The sequence below is a fragment of the Dromiciops gliroides genome, chromosome 2, assembly GCF_019393635.1.
Source record: "Dromiciops gliroides isolate mDroGli1 chromosome 2, mDroGli1.pri, whole genome shotgun sequence".
Classification (NCBI taxonomy): Eukaryota; Metazoa; Chordata; class Mammalia; order Microbiotheria; family Microbiotheriidae; genus Dromiciops; species Dromiciops gliroides.
In genome coordinates this window covers 210,570,933-210,592,008 of record NC_057862.1, presented here as the reverse complement: position 1 = coordinate 210,592,008, position 21,076 = coordinate 210,570,933, and the positions used below count along the sequence as shown (strand labels likewise).

The 21,076-nt window shown below is 40.2% G+C and overlaps 1 protein-coding gene across 1 annotated transcript in view; it reads left to right on the top strand.

The window, feature by feature from the left end:
* The window catches only part of FBLN5 (fibulin 5), a 154,221-nt gene that overhangs the window by 52,730 nt on the left and 80,415 nt on the right, over positions 1-21,076 (top strand). The gene's annotated exons all lie outside the window — the stretch shown is intronic.

Sequence of the window (21,076 nt, the reverse complement as noted above, 5' to 3'; positions counted from 1 at the left end):
CCCTGATAAAATGTAAGCTTCTTGAGAGTAGGGACTGTTTCATTTTTTGTCATTGTAACCCCAGTGCTTGGCACATACTAGATGCTTAATAAATGCTTGTTAATTGTTTGAATAATTGACTTTTGCTATCCATCTGTTATCCTTAGCTCTTGCTATGTGATTGGGTCCCCTTCTTTTTCAATCATTCATCTCTTAGATGATTTATTTTGCCTCTGATATATTTTATGAGCAGCATTTTTGTATGCAAAAGATCATATTGAGCTAAGGTTAGATAAATCAGGTAGTTTTTTTTCTTGAAAGTCACCTTACCACTCTCTAAAGCATTTGATGCTATTGACCATCCCCTCTTGGATACTCTTTTCCTTGGATTTGTAAGATTTCATGTTGCCTTTGTAGTCCTATGTCTCTGACTGCTCCTCCTTAGTATCTTTTAGTGGATCATCATCCACGTCTCATACCTTCATTGGGGGTATCCCTCACTAGGCTCTATCCAGAGCTGTATTTTCTTTTTGAACACATTTTATCAGTGATCTTATCAATTTCCATGGATTCAGATTCCCAAGACCTCCATGCAAATAACTTCTATATTTATACATGCAGTTCTAATCTTTCTATTTCCAGTCCCACAACCAGCCTCTGAAATAGTGGCAGTGCTCCTAAGGACATCCTACTTCCTATTTGGCTCTAATAGCCATCGAGGAGAGTAACTCTTAATGTGTAGACGTTTGATGTCCTCTCCACTACCAACACCAAATGCTGCCTGATAGGCAAGTAAACCTGGCAACCCTAGTTCAAGAAAATGTCTTCCAGACTGCCATCCCTGCTTCTAGCTTCATTATTAATGACATTTTACAGGGAAAAATACTTGTGAAGAAGGTCTCCAGTACTGAAAACACAGGAAAAAAATTCATGCCCCCATAGTCCTTGGTACTCTCAAATGGTTTAATGTTAGAAATAGATGTGGTAGGGGGCAGCTAAGTGGGGCAGTGGATAAAGCACTGGCCTTGGATTCAGGAGTACCTGAATTCAAATCTGGCCTCTGACACTTGACACTTTCTAGGTGTGTTACCCTGGGCAAGTCACTTAATCCTCATTGCCCCATAAAAAAGAAAGAAATAGATGTGGTAGTGTCAATGGGAATGACATCAGCAAAGACACATTATCATCTGCTTTAGGGCTGTGATGTAACAACCACATCACCTTGCCATCTGAGTTACATTTGAAACTTCCTATGTCCCATCCATCCCTTGGAATCATCCTAGACTCTTTTCTCTTCCCATCCTCAATCCAATTCATCGCTAATATTGTTGATTTTGCCTCCATGGTTCTCTTCCATCAGCCATCTTCTCCATTCACATAGCCACCAATGTAGTTGAGGCCCCAAAAACCTCTTGCCTGGACTATTGCAATAATCTCCTAACTGTGTTTTTCTTCTTCCAGTCTCTCTTCAAGCCATTCTCTACACCGGAGATGTCAAACACAAATTGCAGCAGCAACACTTCTGAGTGCAATCCAAACCACATTAAAATGTAATTAGGAGGAGGGCAGCTAGGTGGTGCAGTGGTTAGAGCACTGGCCCTGGATTCAGGAGTACCTGAGTTCAAATCTGGTCTCAGACACTTGACACTTACTAGCTGTGTGACCTTGGGCAAGTCACTTAACCCCCAATTGCCTCACCAAAAAAAAAAATATAATTAGAAAATATTGAAGAAAGTAAATAAAAATACAGTAGAACATAGAAAAATATTAATATGTGTTTTTCTAAGTCAATATAAGCCTGCAGCATTCCTTATGTATGCTTGAGTGGTCCGTGTTTCTATTTGAGTTTGACACCACTGTTCTGCACAACTGCCATATTACTAAAACACAAGACTGATCATGTCACTTCCCTAATCAAGAAGCTTCAGTGGCTCCTTATTACCTCTAATTTAAGATACAAAAGAAAAAAAAACCTGGTATTTCCAAAGTCCTTCACAATCTGGATCCATCTCACTTTTCTAAGCTTCTTACATTGCTCCTCTTGCACACTCTACATTCTGGCCAAACTGATCTCCTTGTTCTCCATATATATGTCATCTCCCCTTTCAGTGCCTTTATAAAGGCTGCTCCCCATGTCTAGAATGCTCTCTCTTTTTTCATATATGCCTCTTAAAGTCCTTGGCTTCTTTAAAAGCTAAGCTCAAGTGTCACCTCCTGATTCTCTAGTTGCTGGTATCCCTACCCCTTCAAAATTGTTTGCTATTCGTTTTCTGGTTGTTTGTACATATTGCACACCCCACCCCAATGAAAGCTCCTTGAGGTCCAGGATTATTTGGGGGGTGTCTTTGTATGCTCAAGACCCAGCACAATGCCTGGCACATAGTAGGCTCTTAATAAATGCTTGTTGAATTTCATTTAATTGGGGATCATCTATTACAGTCCTCTTATTTTAAAGACAAGGGCCCATATAATCATACCCAATACATTTCACAGGTAGTAAGGCAGAACCAGAAATTGGTTTGACTACAACATAATGCCCTGCTAGTTTGAATTCCTAGAAATAGTTATGTTTCTTGTGAATGGGCACTTTTTGACCAAACATCTAGAATTATCCAGCTGCTAATTCCTCAGGCTTTGCTTCCCCTTTGGAGAAACTGCTACTAATTCTGCACTTATCAAGGATGAAAAAATGTTATGGGATATTGGTGGGGGCAGCAAATGGGTTAATGAACTAGAAAGTAGTAAAGACCACAGGAGATAGAGCAACTTGACTCTTAAATCTCCTAAGGAAGGAATCTTTGCCAGGACCAAATTCCAGTCCAGCCTCCTGACAGTCAAGAAGACAGTGTTTCCTTCCAGAAACAAACATAGAAAGCCACAGGCATGTTAATAGGGTCTCGTCAACAAGTATCCTGAAACTCTTCAATCATTGGCCCTGACCAGAGGTTGAGGGAGATGTAATAGATGTTAAGCCACCCACTTTCTTTCTGGAATTTGGGAATCTCTATGTTAGTGTTGGTAGCTGGCACCATCTATACAACAGCTTCCTAGGTATAGCATAACAGCTGCCACGTGTCCATTATTGATTAACCACCCACAGAGGTCTTTGGAACAATCTAGAATGTACACACAACATGGCCCGTGTACTTGGATGAAGAGCATTCTGATGCCTGAGTTCCAAGTTGATGGAGCCAAGAATGTAGGGTAGGAGGAGTTGGGGAATCAGGGGTGATGAGGTTATTTAAAACAAACAACAGGACATTCCTCAAGACTGATAGTTTCTTAACTTATCTACAGGGCTGAGCTACTGAATTTATAAGTAAACTGGCCCTCACTTCCATTCATCAGATCTGGAAGGGGATGAGGTTTTAGATATCAAGCCCTCATTTTATAAAGCATGAAAATGAGGTTCAGAGAGGTTAAATGAATTGTTCAATGTAACAAAGTTAGTGGAACCAGGATTCCAATCCACAGCTCTTTCCCCTACACCATCTTTGAACCCTAGTTGCCAAGTGCAACTTGGCCCTAATGTTCTCAAATCTCTGGAGTTCAAAGATACTGAATCCTATGGGCCTGTTTTGATGAGGGGACTCCAATATTCTCTTAAATAACTAGAGTTCTTTTGCAGTAGTTTCACACCCACCCTCTTTCTCCCACTTTACCCCCCTCTCCTCCTTATGGACTGACCTCTTGCCTCTTTATTTCTTGGCTGGATGTCTATGTGTTCTGTAGAAAGTGAAGGCAATTTTTACCAGCATTGGGTGTTCTTCCCATGAATCCAGAGTTCCACAGCTGATAAAAACCTGACCATGCAGAAACAGCTGGGTTTTGGCAAGGAATTCTTAAAAACAATAATAATAATTTAAAAGCACATTGCTACAGAATGGCGTGTGGGAAGATGAAGAATGCACAGCGCAGATAAAAGTAGTTACAGATCTTGCCAAGAGAAGACTCACTCAGAGATCCCACTTTGAAACAGCTCAAACCAGTCCCATCTACTTTGTATGAACACACAGAACATCCGTTTCTCAGTACCTATCCTATAAAAAGAAATGCAATCTATTATTACAACTGGGGAGTTGGAGTTCTTGGCTTTTTATTGCCAAATCTTGCCTATGACAGTTCCTGGTAGTTTTGTAAGGTAATCGGGTTGAACTGCTTCCTAGTAGTTCTTATGTATGGAAGTTGGATGGGAGAAGGGATTACCAAAACAAGAGGCCAGTGTGTTCTGAACAACCTCCTGGCATGTGTGCTCATTGGCTGACCCAATACTGAATCTACACATCAGCGATACTGTCTATGAATCATCATACACAGTTATAGCAATGGAAGGGGAATAACAGGGTTGTTTAGACTCTTCCTGTCCTTGAACACTGGCCTGAACTCCAACAATCCTTAAAAGATGGCTGTTAGCACCTTCTGTGAAACGTCCTCAGGGAGACAACTCCATAATTTTCTTAGGATAATGTTTTAGTGGTTCATAACCCTTAAGAATCTGGAAATGCTTCCTAGTGTGCTGTCATTTAAACTTCTTTTCTTTCATTCTCTGAGCCCTAGGGTAGGGCAAACAGGATTCTATCCTAGGGTACCAAAATGTAGAGGGTACAGTGTGCCAGGGTATGCAACTGCTCCCTCCTGGGCCCCTTGTTTCTTTATTGTCTACATTGTAGAAGGCAAACCTTTAACAATTATAAGAAACTGTGTGGTATATGAAGCCATACTTCCTCTTCTGGTAGCAGCACCCAGTTGAGTTCCCTGCCCTTCCTTCCTTACCAACAGAAACACAATTTTGTAGTTGGGTTTCTTCTCATTTCAACCTCAGTAAAAACAGTGAATAGCAAGCAGATCATTAGCACCCATACTAATCCTGGCAAACGCTTTACACTTATATAGCTCTTTGAACTTTTCACAACACTCTCACACAGTATCTCTCACTTTATTTTAATACAGTGATACCTCTTAAAGGCTTTGCCACTGGACTGAAAGTTCTGGCAGGTCCTTCCAAATTGGCCCCAATGACAGACTAACAACAAATAAATAAACCAATGAACAAACAAATATATATATATATATATATATATGTGCGTGTGTATGTGTATAAACACATATACATGTACACACATACATATATGTATTTGTATGTATATTTATATGTATGTATGTGTATATTTGTCTGTTGTGTTTAGGACCAGGTTGGGTAAGCTACAGTGGCTCAACACCAGGTAGATGACAAAATAATGAAATTTTAGGCCATGGAAGACCATCTGCTAAGTAAGTCAGACAAGTTGTGATCTGGGATAGGAATGATGGTCAGGTAGGCAACAAGCATTTATTAAGTGATTACCATGTGTCAAGCACTGTGCTAAGTGCTAGAGATACAAAAAGAAGCAAAAAGAAAGACAGCGCCCTAGCCTGCAAGAAATCCACATTTTAATTAAGGCAAGTCTACACATAAAAAGGGAATTGTAAAGCTGGTGGAGGGGTCAGGTGAGGGGTTGGGAAGAGAGGTGAAGAAGGTACTTATGGAGGAGCATAGTAGGAGAGTACAGAGAGTTGGGAGCATAGTTGGGAGGGGAATGAAGGATTGATGAAGCCTTATGTGTCAGGGTCAGGCGCTAAGGGAAGTTCTAGGGTGAGGAGGCAGCTAAAGAGGCATGATGGGGATATCATAGATCTACCAAGTATTTAACTGTCGGTATGGCCGACTCCCAATCTCCATCGCCACCACTCCAGGGCATGGGGCTGTTTTCTGTGCCTACAGTCTTTAGTTGTCTTTCTTTTCTTTCTTTTTTCTTTTTTTTTTTTTGGCAGGGCAATGAGGGATAAGTGACTTGCCCAAGGTCACACAGCTAGTAAGTGTCAAGTGTCTGAGGCCAGATTTGAACTCAGGTCCTCCTGAATCCAGGGCTGGTTCTTTATCTACTGTGCCACCTAGCTGCTCCTGTGCCTACAGTTTTCAGAATATTGGTCTCCCTTCATAATCTGTATCCTATCTCACATCTCTTGATCTCCTCTTATTAAGTCATCAAGATGGCAAAAGACTTCCAAGAAATTACCCAGTTATAGGCAGTGAGACAGTATGATTCAACAATTTAATTCCACAAACATTTATTGAGTGACTACCATGTACCAATGACAAGAGGAAAGAAACTACATGCAGATAGGTAATTACTGAGAAGATAAAGATACAGAGTCCAGTTTTGTTTGGATTGGAGATAAATTTTATCCGGTGACCCCTGAACAGATACCCAGTTTTGGCCTTTTGCCTAACTTCCTGAGATGTCTATATGTTTCAATTTCAGTTCAGTCTAGCTTCTCATTAACACTTAGCAAGCAAGTCTTCCCTGACACTCCGTTTCTTCTGAACTCTTCCCTAGCACTTCTCCGCTACATTTGTCTGCATTTCATTTTAGACTTTTGTTTCCTTGGAGCCCAGATTTGGCTGTCATTCTAGGAGAAGGATATGAGAGGATGAAGAGACTTTTCCCTCTTTATTCATTCATTAGCACATCACAGATGATCTATGGTAATTTTACATATATTTTCTATACAGAGATTAGCAGGAGAGGTCACGGTGTGATACTTCCAAGAGAGGTGAGGAGTGATCTTCAGCTAGAAGGAACATTAGAGATTATCCAATTCAACCTCCTCATCTGTAAGATGAAGAAACAAATCAGAAAATGAACTTAAACCACATCCTTTAATGTTCCATCTCAAACACTTTTATAGTATGTTGTCTCTTAAATACATGCACCTTTTCCTACAATGCTCATTTAGATGTGCTATTGAAATTGGGGGCAGCTAGGTGGCACAGTGGATAGAGTGCTGGCCCTGGGATTCAGGAAGATCCGAGTTCAAATATGGGACACTTAGTAGTTGTGTGACCCTGGGCAAGTCACTTAACTCTGTCCCATTTCCTCATCTGTAAAATGAGCCAGAGAGGCAAACCACTCAAGTATCTTTGCCAAGAAAATCTTGAATTGGATCAACAATCAACAACCTATTTAAATTGGATAAAACAATACTCTCTCCCTAGACAGGACCTTTCAAATGTTTCTCTCTTGGTTATTTATTTGGCTTGGTGATACCCTGCATGTTTCCAGATGCTTCTTAATTGGGCAATATTGCCATTTTGGAATCATGAATGCAAGGCTAATGTGTTTGCTTTGGGGTCCAAAATGACCTCATTGGACCAGAACAATGAGAGGAATCTAATGAGATGAATTTTAAGTTGAGATAAATAATTTTTGCTTGAAACAGTCCCAGGCATGTAGTAGACACTTAATAAATACTTGCCTTCTACATGGTTTCAGCTATGAAATGGGAGGGTTGGGGTAGGAGAAGCAAATAATGCCTCATGAAAATAAGGGTTTTAGTGGACTATATGCGATATAAAACAACAGAGTGATGTGACATGCTAACTAAAAAACCAAAGCAATCTTTGGTTAGATTTTTATTTTTTGGTGAGGCAATTGGGGTTAAGTGACTTGCCCAGAGTTAGACAGCTAGTTAAGTGTCAATTGTCTGAGGCCGGATTTGAACTCAGGTCCTCCTGAATCCAGGGCTGGTGCTCTATCCACTGTGCCACCTAGTTGTCCCTTTGGTTAGATTTTAATAGCAGTAGTGTACAGGGTGAGTGGTCTCATTGTACTTGATCCTCATCAGATCATATCTAGAATATCATGTTCAGTTCTGCATGACACCATTTTGGAAGGATATTATCAAACGGGAACATGCCCAGGAGAATGGCCAAGGTGCTGAGATGATTTGGGACCATTCCATAAAGGATCTGTTGAAGGAATTAGTAATGTTTACCCTGGAGAAAAGAAGACCCACTGGGGAGATATGAAAGCTCTCTTCAAATACTCAAAGGGCCGCATAAAAAAGACATTACCTTGCTTGGCTCTCTTTATCCCAAGAGGGAAAAAGTAAGACCAGATATCTCCTAAATCTAAAAATACCCAGCTCTAGTCTCTCTCTTGACAGGCAGAGTAGCAACCTAGATAGAAGCACTGACATTGGAGTCAAGAAAAACTGATTTCAAGTCTTGACTAAACTATTTCAATAGCCTCCTAACTGGTCTCTCTACTTCCAGGCTCTCCTACACTAATACATTATTTTTTTTTCTTACACTAATACATTATTCAAAATAATCTTCCTAAAGAAGCAGCTTCTTATTGTCTATAGGATAAATTTATAGTGTCTTACAAATAGGAGGAACAATAAATATTTGTTGAACTGTAAATAATTGGAAGATTATTTACCTGCATATAAGGAAATTATTCCTAAAATAATCAGAGCTGTCCAAAAGTGGAATGGGTTACCTTAGGAAGCAGTGGTTTTTTTTTTAATGATTGGTGGTCATAGGTACTTATAATTACAGTTGAAAGGGACATTAGGGGTCATCTAGTTTGATATCCTTATTATACAGATGAGGAAATTGAGATCTAAAGAGGTATATCTTGTTTAAGATGACTAAGGTAGTAAATGGAAGACCTAGAATTTGAACCCAGGTCAACTAATTCCAAATTCTGTGCCCTTTCCATTATATACAGTGCTGTCTTTTTGAGTGAAAGCTGTTTTGCTGTATATGTATTACATACTATTTATAGTAAAATAACTACATTCTAATATAATTGGTTTCTTTTGTAATCCTATGCATTTTATTGTATGCACTTAAAAACATTATTCTGAAAAGGGAGTCCATAGGCTTTACCAGACTTCCAAAGGGGTCCATGACACAGAAATGGTTAAGCCCTAAACCACCCAACTCCTGCTTCTGCCCGCCCCCAATCTAGATGATTTCTGAGTCTTTTCCAACACTGTGATTCCTTGAATCTTCATTCTATGAATGCATAGAATCTTCATTTTGTTCTTTCCTCTTCCAGTTATCAGTCCATTCAAGAAAGAGTTTATCCCCTTGGACAATCCATGTCAGCTGGTCCTCCCTAGCATCTCAGAGCTGTGAATTGCCAGAAAATTTTAGAACTGGAAGAAGGTCACCTGGATCTCATAAGTTTTTTGCTTTCAAGAAGAAACTTGAAGCAAGTTTCTTCAGGTCTTAAGAAACTTGAGACAAGCTTCTTGTCTCATTTTTGTACTGGTATCACCAGTGCACAATGTTTGGCATATATTGGGCACTCACATGATAGTAAGATCTAGCATTTTAATTGTGCCTACCATGTTCCAGGCACTGTCCTCAGTGCTTCAAAAATATTTTCTCATTTGATCCTTACAACAACCCTAGGAAGTAGATGCTATTATTATCCCTATTTTAAAGTTGAGGAAACTGAGGCAAACAGAGGTTAAGTGACTTGCCCACGGTCATCTAGCCAGTAAGTATCTGCATCCAGATTTGAACTCAGGTCTTCTTGACTCCAGGCCCAGCACACTATCCACTGGACCACTGAGTTGCCTCTGCTCATATGGTTGTTGGTTATTTTATGAGGTATTACTTTGCTCTAAAGTTTCACAATTCTTTATTAGAAGTAATTTATCCCAAACCAAACTGACTTTCCCAAAGACACAACTGGTTAATAGCACAGCTGGGCCAGGAAACTCAGTCTCAACTTGTGGTTCAATGCTCTTTCCACAATATTAAAGCAAACAAAAGAACAAATAAACCAATCTAAGCTCTTGTGGGAACTGCCTAAGTCAACCTTTACTCCAAGATTGGGTGGGCTGCTGTCCTCAATGATTACAAAACCTCAAGGCATTCTTAATTAAAGCAATTAAATAAATAAGAGGATAGGGGAAAAAAGTGCAAGATTTCCCCTTAAACTTTTGAACCAAGTTCTTCATTCTTGGAATGAGGGCCTAATAACTCTCTAGTTGAAAGTTGGATCCCAGAGAAAGAAAGTCTTAACAATTCAATAGCTAATTTCTGGAAAACCAGGTTGAAATGTAGCCAGGCCTTACTATGGAGGTGTCAGAAATGGGTCACATTCCTTAGTTCTAGAGAGATGACAGGAATCAAGAAACTGGTGGGTGATATAGGGATGCCCCCAGATAAGAGTCAATCAATTGTCACAAGACCTTTTGGATACAGTCTGGGCTGCCTTTTTCCAGATAGGCAACAGATGAGAAAAGTAAGCATAACATAGTGGATCAAGAGAGTCAGCCTTGGAATGAGGAAGACCTGGATTCAAGTCCATACACAGACACATTCTAGCCGTGGAGGTCTGGGCAAATCTTAACTTCTCAGTGACCTAGGCAACGTGCTAAGACTATCACTTGTAGTAGAGCCAAGAGAATGTTGCACACAGTGAAAGCAATATTGTTTGATGAAGAACTTTGAATGACTTAACTATTCTCAGCAATACAATGATCCAAGACAATCCCAAAGGGCTTATGATTCAGCATAGTATCCACTTCCAAAGAGAGAATTGATATTGATTGAACACAGACTGAAGCATGCTACTTTTCACTTTATTTCTTTCATTTTTTTCTTTTATTCAAGTTTTCTTATACAAAATGACTAACATGGTAATGTTTTACATGATTGCACATGTATAACCTATATCTGATTGCTTACCGCCTCAGGGAGGGGGAAGGGGAAGGAGGGATAAAATTTGGAACTCAAAACTTTAAATAAAAATTTTTATTATTTTTTTTTTAAAGAAAGACTATCACTTGTAGAACAAGTGCCAACCTGCTTTGGTGGAGAGAATTTCTTCACCAGGAGTTCCTTATACTAATGAAATCACAGGTCCAATAAAAATCATCATTAAAATGTTATCAAGAAAAAAAAAGAAAAAATGTTATTAAGGACCTCATAATGCAGACTGCTATGAAAGGAGAGCATCATGTCTTTGTATTGTGTATCCTATGCTACTAAGTGAAGCTTTTTAAAAACTCATTTTACCTTAAAGATATTGTTGTAACTCAATCTGACTTTTAGAAAAATTGCCAACAGAATCAAACCTAGGAAGAGCTAGCTCTCTTCCCTTAGCTCCTCTTTATCCAACCATCTCAACCTTTTAATTGATTTTTACTATGTATGTTTCCCCCTATGGTGGTTGTAGCATAGGCACTGTGGCAACAACCCTGGACTAGGAGTCAGGAGTTTTCAAATGTTATCTTATTTGATCCTCACGACCACCCTGGGAGGTAGGTGCTGTCATTATCCCCATTTTACTGCTAAAGAAACTGAGGCAAACAGAAGTTAAATGACTTTCCCCGGGTCTTATGTCTGAGGTCTAAGCTCTGATGGGTTTTAGTCTTGTTTCTGTCATTAACTGACTTCAGATTCAGTTTTCTCGTCCATGAAAAGAGCATTTGGAGTCGCTTATCTCTAAAATCTTTTCTAGCTCTAAATCTGTGATTCCTCGATAACAGTCTGTTCTGCCTATTTATAATGTTGCTATAATGATTGAATTAGAAAGTGGAAATGAACATGATTTGGAAGATAGAAAATATGTTATTCAAAACTCTGAGCTAGTAGGTGTTGAGGGATAGAGGGACGGAGGGAGGGAAGGAGAGAGGAAGGAAGGAAGGAAGGAAGGAAGGAGGGAGGGAGGGAGAGAAGGAGGAAAGGAAGGAAGGAAGGAGGGAAGGAAGGAGGGAAGGAAGGAGGGAGGGAGAGAAGGAAGGAAGGAAGGAAGGAAGGAAGGAAGGAAGGAAGGAAGGAAGGAAGGAAGGAAGGAAGGAAGGAAGGAAGGAAGGAAGGAGGGAGGGAGGGAGAGAAGGAGGAAAGGAGGGAAGGAAGGAGGGAAGGAAGGAGGGAGGGAGAGAAGGAAGGAAGGAAGGAAGGAGGGAGAAAAGGAAGGAAGGAAGGAAGGAAGGAAGGAAGGAAGGAAGGAAGGAAGGAAGGAAGGAGTACAAAGCTCTGAGTGCTGGGGAGTTCTGGAAGTGCTGAGGGAAGTTCTGGGATGAGACAGCATGGCATAGAAATTTGAAGGCCAGGAATAGGGTGGGAAAACTCATAGACTCACAGAATGTCAGAGTTGGAATGGGCCTTAAAGGCCATCCATTCCTTCTACAACATTCCAGAAGAATGATTATGTCTTATTTAAAGGTACCTGAGTTAAAGGTGCATTGCCAGTTTAAAGGTACAAAAAATGAGCAGGCTGTAGGAAAAATTTTTTAGAAACATTTGCTTCCTGAAAAGGCACTGAGGACAGAAGGACACGTGGATTGCAGATGTGCTGGGAATTCTTGAAGCTAGTTGTCCAGTACTGAGGTCTTTAATTAAACAGGTGTTTGAGGAGTAAGTCTTGAATAGCTTCCAAGCTTGGCTAGGCTACTCTCCTTGGAAAATAGCACAGGCCAACACTGCAGCAGGCCTGAAACTGGCTTTGGTTTGAGTCTGAGGAATGTGCCATTGTTATTTTCTAATTTCTTATCGAGTACAATTAGTTTGAGGGGAGAAGGAAAAAAAAATCTTAGCTGGGAAAACATGTTATTTCACTGGGTAAAAATTTACTACCAAGGAAATAATTTTGTTAGTGTCCAAAAAAGGAATAATGGAGGTACTTGGGAAACACAGTGCCCTTCACTTTATTTTGGACGTTCTGTGTCTGTGTCACCTAGCTAAAATGTTTCTCTTTGGCCAATGTGTGTTCTCATAAAAGAGCAAAGATGAAATCTAGGTCCTATACCAGCAGCTCTTTCCTAGTTATTCACATAGTAGAGGGAAGAAGAGATGTGGATAATTTACTAATTTTACAACCATTTATTAAATGCCTACTGTGTACAGAGCATTATGCTGTGTTAGGATGTACAAAGTTCAGGTAAGACAGTTATAAGTTAGTTAAGCCTTCATATATCACATATATACTTTATTTTTAAAAAAAATTTGGGGGGCGGGCCAATGAGGGTTAAGTGACTTTCCCAGGGTTCCACAGCTAGTAAGTATCAAGTGTCTGAATCTTGAGTTGAACTCAGGTCCTCCTGAATCCAGGGCAGGTGCTTTATCCACTACACCACCTAGCTGCCCCCACACATATATACTTTATGTCTATGCCTTTTCGAATCTTGCTTACATATGGCCACCAAAATGATTTTCTTAAAGTACAGGTTTGACCATGTCAACATCTCCCACCCCACTGGCTCCCAATTTACCTCTTATATAAAATTTAAACTATTTTGCTTTTCCTTTAAGGTTACAGCCCGGCTCCCTTCTACTTTTCCATTCTCATCACAGGTTGCTCCCCTTCAGGCAACATAATCTAGCCAATCTGGCCTTCCTGGTGTTCCTCCCATGGTACTCTTATCTCCCATCTTTGAGTCTTTGCACTGGTTGTTCCCTGTGCCTGAAATGCTCTCTTCCCTCACGTCTACCTCTTAGAATCCATGGCGTCTTTCAAGATTCAGCTCAAGTGCCAGCTTCTACATGAGGCCTTTCCTTTTCCAACCTCTTTCCCAGCTCCTAGCACCTTCTCTCTTAAGGTTGCCATACATCTGCTATGTATATATCTATATATGTACAAGTGTTATCTTCCATTAGAATGTAAGCTTCCTAAGAGCAGGGACTGTTTTACTACTGTCTTTATATCCTTAGCACAGTGACTGATGCATACTCAATGCTTAATTTTCGTTGAGTTATTGTTAATCCTTGTCAATTAATGTTTAATGCAGAGGAATCACAGGATCTTACATTTAGAGCCAGAGGGGTCTTAGTTGCCATCTGGTCCAATTCCTTCATTTTATAGATGTGTAAACTAAGGCTCAGAGAACTGAGATTTGAACCCAGGTTGTCTGACTCAAAACGAACATTCTTTCCAATACAATAACACACTGCTCACCTCACTGTAAGGATCCTTGGTTTCATCGGTATGGGGATACCATTCTTCTATAAAGAACACAGTTTTAGACCTAATTAGATAGGTGTGAAACACGTTACCGCCTCTTGGACAAAAGAGAAGCCTCTCAGACCGAGTTAGGATGGTAAGCATCAGATGACAGGCAAATAGTCCACCCCCGGGGCTGCACTTTTCAGGTTCATAGATAGGCTTCTGCTATTCTAGTATAGTCTTTGAGAGCCCAGGGTCATCTGAATTTCTCAATTAGGCATCAGAGAGGAATTTAGTGGTGGTAATAATGCCAAAGAATCATTCTTATTTGGTTGAGGAATGCAAAGGCACACATCAATGCACCCCCTCTCTTAAGTACTTATTTCCCTTCTTGTTCTATTCCAGTCTCCTCTTGGGTCAGCTCTAATGTCCCTGGGGCCAGGGCATGTCTGGGTGACATGGGAAGGAGAGCATCCCTGCCTAAATTCTTCCTTTTGGAACTTCCTGCCTGTGAGAAACTATAACATGTTGCCAAGGGCAGCTGCAAAGTCTAGACTTTTAAAAAATGGAATAGACTCCCATTTTTCTTAAATATTACCCTGGAGGCAGGATAATAAACCAAATGTTCTCTCTAATGGCTATGGTATATTTACTCATTTTTTTCAGAAATCACTTATTGAATACTTACCAAGTGCCTGGGCGGCTAGGTGATGTAATAGATAGCTTGGCCTCAGTCACTTACTAGCTATGTGACCCTGGGCAAGTCATTTAATCATGTTTGTCTCAGTTTCCTTATCTGTAAAATGAGCTGGAGAAGGGAATGGCAAATTACTACAGTATTTTTGCGAAGAAAACCCCAAAAAGGGGTCAAAAAGAGTTAGACACAACTCAAAAATGACTGAACAACCAAAACCACAACTCAGTGCCCAGAATTATGCTAGATATCACGATGATGATACCAAAACATAGAAGATGTGGCATCTGCCTTCAAAGAGGACTTGTTTTCATGTTGGAAAGATGGAGTTCATGATTGTGTAGAGCAAACTAACAAGTTCCAAGGGAGCTAGGTGGTGCCTACACCTGGGTCTGTTCAAAATGGGAAGATCTGAATTTAAATCTAGACTTAGTCACTTACTGGCTGCTGGACCCTGGGAAAATTATGTTTCACCTCTGTTTGCTTCAGTTACTTCACTTGTAAAATGGGGATATTAATAGCATCCACCACCTCCCCGGGTTGTTGTGAGGAACAAATAGGATAATATTTTTAAGGTGCTTAGCATAGTAACTAGCACATAGTAGGCGTTTAATAAATGCTTGTTTCCTTCCTCCCAGGGATCAATAAGCAATGGGGTGGTCAAAGTGGAGTGAAGGAAAGGTTTTATGGAAGGAGGGAGTCTAAGCCAGATCTTAAAGGGTTTTTAGAGTATAGTCTGGCAGAGAGAAGGGTTGAAAAGACCATTTAGGGTAGAGGAAACAGTATGGGTATGAGCAGTGTGGTAAACGGCATAAGGTTACCACAGCATGGTTCTGGATGAATGAAAGACATTTAGAGAGTTCATGTGACACATGCATTCCTTGAGGAGAAGGAGGTAAAGGGAGTATGAGCTCAAGGCCATCCAAGGAGCAGGGAAGAGGAGGTTCAGATACTAGCTGGCTAGTGGGATTGCACACTGCAGCCTGTTTGATCCTTTGCTCTCTCCCTCCATTTCCAAGAGAAATTCCTCACCAAGCCTGGATCCTTCCTCTAGCCAAAGCTTTCCCTCTCTTTCCAATTAAATCAACCCTTTTCTGTATGCCCTTTGCAGGTCCAAGTAATAATTCTGGTAGGCAATTAAGTGGATCAGTGGATAAGGAGACAGACTAGGAGTAAGGAAGATCTGAGTTCAAATCCATTCTCAGCTGTGTAATCATAGGCAAGTCATTTAACCTCTGCCTACCTCAGTTTCCTAAAATGTAAAATAGGGATAATAATTGCATATCCTCCATAGGATTGCAAATCTTAAGGTGCTATATAAGTGTTTGTTACTACTGCTACTACTGCTACTGCTACTACTACCGCTACTACCACTACAGCCACCACCACCAACAACAACAACCCCTTCTCATTTAGGCTTTATGGTAGGAAACATGCCTGACATATTCCTAGATGAATAAAAAGAGCAAGGGGACCCCAAATCTAATAGATAGGACTTCGAGACCTATAGGGTTCCTTCTAACTTTGAAATCCTGTCCATTAAGCCATTATGGTAACAAACTGTCCCTCTTACTCAACTAATTTGTCTTAATTTCTTATATTATTGTCACATAATGAATTACCTAGCTGATTTAAGGGCAAATTTCATTCTTTTTGCCCCAGGTAAAAGGCTGTAGGTAAAAATGAGCAAAATGTCTGGGGAGGAATAGCCTGTTGGGTCATTTGTTGAGAAATATCAATCAATCAGTATTTACTATAAGGACCTTTGATATGCATTATAGAAAAAGAAGTAGAAGACTTTTTTTTTTCAGGAAATGGGGGTTAAATGACTTGTCCAGGGTCACACAGCTAGTAAGTGTCAAGTGTCTGAGGCCGGATTTCAACTCAGGTACTCCTGAATCCAGGGCTGGTGCTTTAACCACTGCGCCATCTAGCTGCCCCAAAGACATTATTTTTTACCTAGAGGAATTTAAGATCAAGCTGAGGAGCAAGACATATACCAATAAAGAGAGAATGAACAACCCACATGTACAAAAATATTTATAGCTGCTCTGTATGTGGTGGCAAGGAATTGGAAGTTGAGGGGATGCCCATCAATTGGGGAATGGCGTGACAAGTTGTGCTATATGAATGTAATGGAATACTATTGTGCTGTAAGAAACGATGAGCAGGAGGAGTTCAGAGAAACCTGGAGGGTCTTGCGTGGACTGATGATGAGTGAGATGAGCAGAACCAGAAGAACATTGTACACAGTATCATCAACATTGAGTGTTGATCTACTGTGATGGACTATATTCTTCTCACCAATGCAATGGTACAGAAGAGTTCCAGGGAACTCATGATAGAAGAGGATCTCCAAATCCAAGAGAAAAAAAAAGAACTGTGGAGTATAGATGCTGAATGAACCATACTATTTCTTTTGTTTTTGGTGCTGTTGTTTTTTCTATTTTGAGGTTTTTCATCATTGCTCTGATTTTTCTCTTATAACATGACTAATGCAGAAATAGGATTGATGTGATTATGTGTATATATATATATATATATATATATATATATATATATATATATATATATATATATATATAAAACCTATATCAGATTACCTGCTGTCTAGGGGAGGGGGGAGGAGGGGAGGGAGAAAAATCTGAAATTGGAAAGCCTGTCTAAACAAAAGTTGAGAACTATCTTTACGTGTAACGGGAAAAAAATAAAATACTTTATTAATTAAAAAAAAGAGAGAGAATGAACACTATAAGGCTAAGTAGAAATACCAAGAGATTGGTAGAGCAAAACTGTTACAGGTGCTCAGAGGAGAGAGAGAGAATAGTATAGCAGAGAGAGCACTGGAGAGCAAGCCAGGAAATTCTGGATTTTCATCCTTGCTCTGACACACAGTAGCCCTATGGCCTTGGGCAAATATCTTCTATAGGTTCAGTTTACTAATCTGCAAAAAGAGGGACTTCCATTATATGGGTTTGTCAGATTACTTTCATCCAGTTCTAAAATCCCTTGAGTTTCTAAGATCACTGAGCAAGGGTAGCTAGGGAAGGCTTCAAGAGGAAGAAATGATGGTTAGGAATGATTTCTTTTTAAAGGGAAATGATGACAGCTGCTCTTCAGGATGAGGTCTCATTATGAGGTAGTGACTTTGAGAAAAACAAAGTCAGGGAAGAGATACATCCTAGACTGGTGGAGATGCTCATTTGCTTCCCAGCGGGGTTCAGTGTTAGGCTTTGATCTGCTGCCACATTCTGGAGAATCAGAGAACCACTGATCTTTTTTTTTTTTTTTTCTCCACCAGGGGAATCAATTTCCCCTACAATGGAAAGAGGGAGGAGAGTCTTATTCTGGAAAACGGAGTATGGAAGGAGATTGCATTTGAATGTCTTCCCAAGCTTCTTAGAGGACAGATAAATTCTCAGTTATGTAGAGATGGAATTGACTCCATTGATATGATGGGACTGAAGCATCAGGGCCAATACAGCAGCAGTGTCTGAAAAATATAAGAATGAATTAAATGGGGCAGCTAGGTGGTGCAGTGGATAGAGCACTGGCCCTGGATTCAGGAGTACCTGAGTTCAAATCTGGCCTCAGACACCTGACACTTACTAGCTTTGTGACCCTGGGCAAGTCACTTAATCCCAATTGCCTCACACACACAAAAAAGAATGAATTAAGTGCCTGCTATATAAACTCAGCATCCTTTTCTTTCAGATGGGGTGGTAACTACCACCTAACTAAATTAAATTAAACAAATACACACATATTTTATATAGCCCTTTCCCATTAACCCCTTTCCTCCCCTCCTTTCTTACCTCCCCACCAAGGCCATAATTTGCACATGAAAAATAATGACACTCACTCAGGTTTCTTTTACTTGTACTTTTCCACTGAACCAAAAAATGAGACCATGCCAAAGAATGTCCTTGGAGTGGCTCAATGTACTTTTCTTTCTGTTATTTAAGTCAAATATATTCAACATAGGCAATTTCAGCTGTGAGTTGGAATGTGTGAAGAGTTATTTTTGCCACACTTAGAAGCACACAGTTTGCTCATTCTAGGGTCAATTTCCAGTCTTATATTTGTCAGGTGTCCTAACTGTGTATGTAAAAAGATGGTAATAATAATGATACCTATATTATTATATTTCACCACTAAAATATTTCTCAAATGTTTCATTATGTCATGGAAGTGACCTAGGTTCTTCTCAAAGACGATGTTAGCAAGTGAAAAATTGAACTGTCGCTCAAGCACCAGCATAGCTAAGGGTCTGTAACCTGCCATATCTCCCTGGTGCCAACAGTGATTTACATTCCAACCTGGGCATCATTTTTGCCATCTGTTCTGATGCTGGTCTTCTTCCTTTCTCACCTCTTTCTGCTCTAAAACCATAATCAGGTTAATATTTTCATTTCTACTAGAAAGTACATGTCAATCAACTTCCCCTACAACTCTCACCTTTTCCGTTTTCCCAAACTACAACACACTTCCCTGGTGAACACTCCCGCTATGTGTGCTGTCTCTCTCTATTAGGTTGTTAGCTTCTTGAGAGTTGGGACTAGAGACTCATTTTATATTTTGTATCCCTAGTGCTTAGTACAGTTCTTGACATGTGGGGCTTAATAAGGACATTTTTATCCATTCATTTAGAAGGTTGGCCACCAAGTGATTTATTTTTCTATCTCACCAATGCATGAAAATTTACTGACTTGAGGAGGGTTGTGATCTATGGCAGCTAGACAGTCCTGTGGATTAAGTATTGGACCTAGAGTCAGGAAGACCTGAATTCAAATTTTGCCGGAAGCAGTTCTAGCTGTGTGACCCTGGGCAAGTCATTTAACCCTCTTTGGTGCATCTCCACATCTGTAAAATGAGCTGGAGAAGGAAATGGCAAACCACTTCAGTATCTTTGCCAAGAAAACCCTCAATGGGGTCACTAAGAGTCAGACATGACTGAAATGACTGAACAAAATTTAACTACAGTTATAATGATAATAATAATTATATCTAGATATCTATGCTGCATACCCTGCATATGGTATATTATATAAATACAGAATGCTGGGAACTGCCTTCAGTCACTCTCCTCCCATTTCCCTTGCCCCCTTATGTCTACCCTCATTCTCCATTTATCACAGGGTAAGGCATTGAGTGAACATTCTTGAGACAATGTTTTTCCCAGGATAAAATTGCCATCCATCACTCACTGTGCCTGAACAGTGTAAATATGTGTTGGCTGATAGTATTATTTATTATCACATACTTGAGCTATGGATTATTGCTGAAGAGGCCACTTGCCAAGCATTATTAGTCTGCTCCCCTGGGAAACAATGCTTAATGGGCAGATTCAATTGTGGCTGGAAGGCAGAAATGGGCATGAATAGGGGAAGCATTTATAATAGAGAATCAGGTTGGACTTTTGATCTCATGTCTGAAAGCTACAAATGCCTTAATGTTAGATCCAGTGGTGCATGTAGAGTGTTGGGCCCGGCCTCAGGAAGATCTGAGTTCAAATCTGGCCTCAGACACTTACTATCTCTGTGACCCTGGGCAAGTTACTTAACCTCTGTTTGCCTTGGTTTCCTCAACTATAAAATGAACTAGAGAAGGAAATAGCAAGCCACTCCAGTGTCTTTGCCAAGAAAATCCCAAATGGGGTCAAAAAGAGTTGGACATGACTGAAAATGATTGACGACGACAACAACAACAACAACAACACCACCTCCCAGGGTTGTTGTGAGGATCAAACAAGATAATAATTGTGAAGTACTTGGCACATAGTAAGTGCTTTATAAATGTTAGCTATTTTTAAAATCATCATCATCATCCAGGGACTGCCCTCCACATTTGAAATCAGTCACATGAAAAAGCTGTCTATGTTTTAATTTGGTTAAATTCAAGAGGGGCAGCTAGGTGGCGCAGTGGATAGAGCACCGGCCCTGGATTCAGGAGGACCTGAGTTCAAATCCGGCCTCAGACACTTAACACTTACTAGCTGTGTGACCCTGGGCAAGTCACTTAACCCCAATTGCCTCACTAAAAAAAAAAAAAATCAAAAGACATTTATTGAATAGCTTCTGTGTGACCTGTATTAGGTAACGAGAGAAAACACTGTCCTATACAGACATATGTAGTGCTTTAAGGTTTGCATACTACATTATGTTCAATTTTAATTGGACATTCATTCCATCTTTCACAAAACCCGTATGTGACATTATGGACTCTATTTTACAGATAAGGAAGCTGAGGCTCAGAAAAATGAAGTCATTTGTCTCTGGTCACACAGTGAATAAGGTGAAATTCAAATACAGGGCTTCCTGTTTCCAAGTTCAGTCACCTTTCTGCTGTACTTACTTTTTCAGTGGGGTGATGAGGACTCGTAGGGGAAAAGGGAGTTCACAGCTAGTCAAAGAGACACCAGATCTGAGAAGGGCTTCTTTCCCTAGGAAATACAGACAAGTGTGAGGGCCTAGAAGAGTTAGATCTGGGTGGCGAAAGACTGAAGAACATGCCATATGGAAGTCTTTTGAAAAGCTTTAGGGATGTTTGGCCTGGAGATGAGACGATTTAGATGGGATAAGATAGCTGTCTTCAAGTATCTGAAGGGCTGGGAGAAGCATTAGACGTGGTGCCAGATAGCAGTTTTTGAAACAACTAGTAGAAGTTACAG